This window comes from Teleopsis dalmanni, chromosome 1 (genome assembly GCF_002237135.1).
Source record: "Teleopsis dalmanni isolate 2A chromosome 1, ASM223713v2, whole genome shotgun sequence".
NCBI lineage: Eukaryota > Metazoa > Arthropoda > Insecta > Diptera > Diopsidae > Teleopsis > Teleopsis dalmanni.
The window spans coordinates 200842439-200849570 of record NC_051846.1 but is presented as its reverse complement, the minus strand read 5'-3'; positions in this window follow the sequence as shown (position 1 = coordinate 200849570).

Below are 7132 nucleotides of genomic sequence, written 5' to 3'. Positions count from 1 at the left end.
GCGGTTAGTGATTACTCTGAGATTAGATAGTTTAGTGCTAAGTAGGGCAGCCTGTCGGTTTTCGCAACTAATCAATAATTGATTACCACGAATGAAACAACTATTTTATTTAATCTAAATTATTTATCAGATACACTGATTGCTTAATTGTGCACACAATTTGGAAAAAGTGCCAAAATGTTCATAAAAAAGCACGAAAAACACGAGTGATAAATAAAATTATCAATGGAAATTATTTTGAACTTAAAGCAAAATTGCATGAAATTACGCGGTTGCATTTTTAACAAAAAATTATAAAAATTACACAGAAAATAAAAAAAAAATTTAACAACACTGTTGACTTCAATAAAATACCAACAACAACAACAACTACCACTACTACAACAACAACATAAGCAATAACTGAAATGCACATTAAAATAATCAAAATAATTATGGCAACGCTTTGATGTAGTAGCAGTGAAAAAATTGAGCTGCAGAAGCAGAAAATTTACGCGATTAGGTCAACTTGTGAGCCATGTCAGAAGCCAAAATAAACACAAAAGAGGAGGAAGACTTGCTCATAATCGAGACTACGTTTTTATTAACTTAAATACAAAATATCAAGCCCACAACAATGAAGAGAAAAAATAAAAAAATATAAAAAATAAAAAAAAGATTAACGTGTAATTTTTGTTTTTGTATTAAATATAAAACAAACTAAATAAACAAAAACAAAAATGTAGAAAAATGGCAACAACAAATAATTGGTAATCTCAGAGATATAAAGATAATCACAACTACGAAATAACAACAACAATTGTACAACAACATGAATGTTTTTCTGTAAAGCGAATGTCGTCGGTCTCATATAAAAATTAATAAAAAAGAAAAATTTATAAAAATATATGAAAAATAAAAAAAAAGTCCAAAACAAAACAAAAAATAATGAATCCAATTTCATATTCTACGGCAAATCGGAGTACTAACAAAAGCATTGAAAACAAAAACAAAACAAAACTTGCTTCACACACAAAAAAGTGCTACTACCATTACGAACTACAGTCAGTGTGCCTCGCACCCCACCACACTAGATCACCAATTGCAAAGTTATAAAAATAGAACAGAATAAAATCAAAGAAGTGCTGCAAGCATACAGGCGGTTCCAATACACATACAACAAGTCATTCCATGCTTTTGCTAGGAGGCAGGATGGTGGCGAATACTCCAAATACGCCGAATACGGCGAATGCGGCGCATAAGTGCTTGAAGTAAATTTTATTTTCGAAGTAAGTGCACCAAGTACTGAACACTGAGCACTGAGCACACAGAACTGAGACGCGTTCAGTGACGGAATTTATACAGTGCGAATTCATAAAAGTGGCTAACGACATTTCAGTTTATTTCATTTTTATTTCATTTTTTTTTTACTTCAAGCTTTCTCAAGAAAAATAAAAATCACTGAAATTTCTTATATTACTTTTATTATTTTTATTTTTATTTTTATTATTATTATTAATGGACGATTGCGACTGAACGGAACACAGTATCTTTCAAAATTAAACTTTTTAAAAAAGAAATTTAAATTGGTTGAACAGCAAAATTATTATGCGAATAACGAAATGTAAAAAACTTCAAATGAAAATGACAAAATAAAATTATCGCCATTTTTGAAAAGAACTTTAAATGATATCCTTGAATGGTAAAATTACTTATTGAGTTTTTAGCCTTTTTATTATAAATATTTTCATTTAATTTGGCATAAATGATTGGGGGCACCCTTATTTTACAAAACATATTATTGAAGAAGTACGTAGCAGGTACTTTTGTAAATACCTGTATTGCATGGGAAAGATGGATTTACCCGACTGCATTTATTGCGATGGAGACTGTGACGACGCAGAGCACACGTTCCTTTACTGTAATAGATGGCTCACAAATAGAGAAGAGATAATAAATATATCTCGAAAATATAGTGAAAAAGATGAGAGCGAACCCAGAGAGTTGGCGAACGATAGAGTCATATGTGATTCAAGTATTCAAAACTAAGAAATTACACCTAGAAAGGAGAATCAGAAACTAGAATAATAAATAAATAGTAAACACCAAGAAAATGCGGTGGAGAAGTGATGGTCTGGACGCAGATCGGAATTCACAAGAGCGTGGTCAGTATAAAAGAGGTCCTCCTCAAAGTAATGCAAAAGCGGTTCCGAGGCGGAATAAGTCACGTTGAAGAGGGGATGTTTTAGTTCATCAAAAAAAAAAAAAAAAAAAAAAAAAAAAAAAGTATATAGGTGATACCAGGATTATATGAAACTGTTAAAAGAAAAACTTAGAATCATCACAGGAATCCTAACAAAGCACTGCAAACTAAGATACCACTTTACAAGACTGGTTATACATACGCATGCAAACTGTAGATGCTGTGAAGAGAATGAGGAATCTCCACACATGTGCTGCTAAACTGTCCTACGCTAATGCACATACGGAATAGGCTCCTAAGAATAAATATTCTTACGGAAGAGGTAATAAAACATTTTAAAGTAGATTCTATACTACTTTTTATTGACGCAACAGGGCTTAGAAACCCTACTCTAAACCCAGAAGTGGGCATAATAGACCCAACGGTGCAGTGTCATATCTCTAATAATAATAATAATAAATAGATAGGTGAAAAGGGGAGCCTAACAGACCATTCGCAATTAACTTCAAAGTCGTTTTGATTCTATTGACAAGTATAAGTTCGAAGTTGTAAAACAATTTGTTTATCTAAGAATCAGCATATATACTAATCACTAACATAACATGCAAATTACTGTTTAAAGTCAAAATTTGGAACTAATATATCGACAAATAAGTAGACTTACCAATTAAAAAAAATCATTTTACCAAAATTCGACTTAATTCATCAACGTAATCTCCTTCCAACATTATTAGGTTGGCCTAATACCATCATTCAAACGCTTCTCTAATTTTTCGACACACCTCTTGTAGAATGATTCATTTTTAGCCTTAAAATATACCTCATTTTCGGAGAGGAGTTTTTCATCGGAACCAAATCTCTTTCCCAGGAGCATTTTTTTGAAAACTGCCAACAAGTAATAAATGCTGGAGGCTAAATCTGGCGAAATCCGTGGACGTGGAAGCAATTTGAAGTGTAATTCGTGCAATTTGGCCATAATAACCAACGAGTACCAACACGATGCATCGTTTTGGTATAAAATAATTCTTTTCATCTTCACATGTGACCGTTGTTTCGGTTTTTCCTCCTTCAAACCACTTAGCAAGTCAAATTTTTGCTGCCTAGTATTTTCTCCCATCAAAAATAATTTACCAAGACACAAAGTTGCTTTAAATACATTATTCTGCAAATAATAAAAAGTAACTTCACTAAAAAAGTTGCAACTAAAATATTAATTATTCAAAATTATTATAAAGTTGACAATTTTTGGAATATATATGTGGAGTTTATATCAGTAATGCTGACAGTGCATCATCTTACGGATATATAAGCCGATGTGTTAATATATACTTGTATTAGAACATAATAATCTTGCCAAACTCTAGCCAGAATAGACACTTAATAAATAATAGATGATAGTGAAATAGAAGATGCTATTCGGGTTAGGTAGAATAAACACTCTTTCAACAGCTATGTGCTGCAGAAACTTGGATAGTATCTAAAAGTGATGAGAAGGCATTAGAAACATTCGGGAGAAAATTTATTCAGAAAGTGTATGGTGTAATACATATTGAATCAGGTTGAACAATGGGCAGCATAAGTAACACCGTGACATTGGCATAGTTAAAAGTCTCACAATATAAGTAGCGATTTCGCAGGCGTTTGAATGGTGTTCAACAGTGATGAGAAGTTATTAAGGGCATTCCGAAACCAAATTCTTCAGAAGATATATGATCTCATACACATTGATAACAAGTGTCAACTTAGACAGAATGAAGGACAGTACAAGCAATACTGCGATATAGAGAAAGTTAAGCGTCTTACATTAGAATTAGCCATTCGCTGGTTTTTATGTTGTAGGAGCTTGGATGGAATCCAACACTGATGAGAATGCGTTAAAAACGATCGAGAGAAAAATTCTTGAAAACTTCATACCATAGATAGCTTAGATAGATTTTAGAATTAAATAGAAGTATACGTAAACATATTTAAACGATTTAGAGTTATCAGATATATATCATTTTTGGAAGAAGAGTGAAATTGAATGTTGCCATGTTTAAAATACAGATTCGTTTCTTAGATTTAGTACATGCATTTTAAAAATTATATACTAAAGAAATATTTCCAAATATCAGTGAGTATAAGTATTTTGCGAAACCCTAAATAGCCATATAGACAGATAAAAATTCAATTGATAATGAAATGAAATACTGTTGTTGTGTTTCAATAATATTAACTCCTTCCCTACTTACCATATTTTTCATCATCATATTTGACTTTAAATAAATTTATTATGAAAATACATTTTGCAATACGACTCGGAATGCAAGAGTTACTTCATCTGGCACAGACTTTTAAATATCATTTATAGTTTATGTTTTTTTAAGTTGCATTGCAAGATTTATTGCTGAAAATATCTTATATATCCACTAATAATCCTTGGTGTATGGGAGGAATTAAATTTTGTGCCTGTCAATTGCTTTTCTTTCGAACAATGAAGGAATACGCGTACGAGTAGCAGAAAATAATGAAAAATTTATTGCATATCTCTTATGCCAACAAATTATGACTACTTATAATAAATGTTTTCAAACATTGATTTTTTATTGTAGTCATCAGTTAAGCAGTTAAAAAGTGTATAAGAATAAATCATTTTCCATGTTTAAGTCCAAGATGCCATAGAACAGGCATAAGGCATCAGGCATCAGCATTTCAGCACTTCAGCAGGTGACTTAAGCTGTATGTTCCGACGAGGCAGCAATTATATTTGCTGAAATAAAATAACAAAAATTATTATAGCCACTGTTGAGCAAGCACAATACCTTAACTGCATCGGCTGGAAAGGCGGCAACATAAGCTGTGTCGTAATTCATCAAAAGCGTGTACGGATGCAGTTTCATACTTGCAACACCACAACAACTACAATAATTGCAACAACTACAACAACGCCAACAATGCCAACAACGACAACATTAAATAGCAAGGCAAAGAGTGGTAATGACAGCCAATATAGAAAAGTAGTTGGACTGGCAGCTTCTGACAGAATGCAGCAGACATCAATTGTTTTGATGCAAAAACCAACGCATCATTCTGCCCGAATATCAGCCTCTATCAGTCTCTATGCCAATGAGTTGGGTTGTCTACATATCTGTCTCTATTTGTTTATACGAGTGTATCTGTGCCTGTGCCTGTGCCTGCGCCTATATGGGATGGTTGTCTGTCTATCTGTCGATATTTCAACATCATCATCTTCAACTGCAGCGCGCACATTACTCACTGCTCGCACATTGAGGGCGCCCGAACAATTGGTTGCTTCGACATATAAATTTATGAATTTCGGTATGTGAAGTTACTTACGAGGATGGGCAAAATGTCATTCCAACAGGCAGACTGTTCCAAAGTTATTGACTTGAAAATGTGTGCAGTTAAAAGTGCAACTTGCAATTTTTCAGTAAGTGCAACCGAAGCAGTTAGTGCAGAAATATTTCATTTTTTTTTAATATTTTTGCTAAAACACACAATCATTGAGGTTTTGACGAGATGAGATGGAAGAGAATTGCCAATTTTGTTGTACTGGTGTACTACGAGTATACCATACATGCGATGAAAACAATACTTCAATCAATTCAATTCATTCATTTGTCCTGCCACTTGCGATTGGTATTGCTCGTTTGACGTGGCATCATCTATTCCAGTCTACGCAAGAGGAAGTGCCAATTTATGTGGCGGTGCACTTGCAACATCAATAATCAGCGTTAGCCACAATATTTGCTGGTCGTTTTGTTGTGCGGCATGAATTCTGCCACAGCCACGATGTCACGTATTTCGGACTGATTTACAGGTAGCCAAATGCTATATCACCATTACCAGACAGACGCAATTTAAACTGTTTAACTGGTACGAGGGGAATAAAATAGTTTGTTGCATGCATAAACTCACTTGACCATTGTGCGATTCCAGTACTGTTTGCTGCAATTTCGCATAGAACTCAAATGCAAATGTGCAGCTAAAGTAAGAATTGTGGCGCCAATAAAATTTGTTGCGCCATAAATTCATGACTACCATGGCAGATCCAGTGTACGTTTAACTATGTCCATTTTACGGTTGTTATTTAGATTTCAGTCATGGCGACTTATGGAAACCATAATAATATCGTGCGATTATAGAGCAGAGCTGCGTTTTTATTAAAAATTTTATAGCTACTTTTTAAAATAAATGCAATAGTTTTTGCCATTCTCCTCTGTGCAGCATTTGCTTTTACTATTTTTAAGTAAATATTTGAGAAACTAATATCTTAACATTACCGCATCTAACAGTTAGCAAATACTGCAAAGTTCTCCTTTTACATAAAGTTATTATCTTATTTTATATCGAAAACTATCTGCAAATTTAATAGATTCCGCTCGAATTTTACTTTAAGCTTTACTTAAGATACATCTTAAATGAGTGAGATGTATCTTATTGATATACAGTATCAATTGTATATAAGCATTCATCGAATAAATGTTTAAAACTATATATAAGATCTATATATAAAAACTATATATAAACGATATATAAAATCAACTTTAAAATAAATAAGTATTTCAATAAAATAAACTATTGTTCCTTGGGAACGGTCTCCATAATTTTGCAAACATTGCGATTGCAGCCTAAACTGATCTATTATTATTATTAAGCCATGATTCAGATGATCTATTATTCTAAGTCCATGGTTTTAATCAATGACTTAAATGATCTATTACGCTTATCTAGGTTTTAATGAACACCAACATCTTTAACGGATATGGTTTGTTTTATACCATAACTCAGATGATCTATTATTTTAATCCCAGCTTTTGATGAATACAAACTTCTTTGATGGTTTTGTTTTATTTTAAACTACAACTTAGATGATCTACATTAAGACTGAAAAGTTTTCGGAAATTCTCATTTAAAATTCGCGCGCTGTATATTTTTCGATATTTTAAG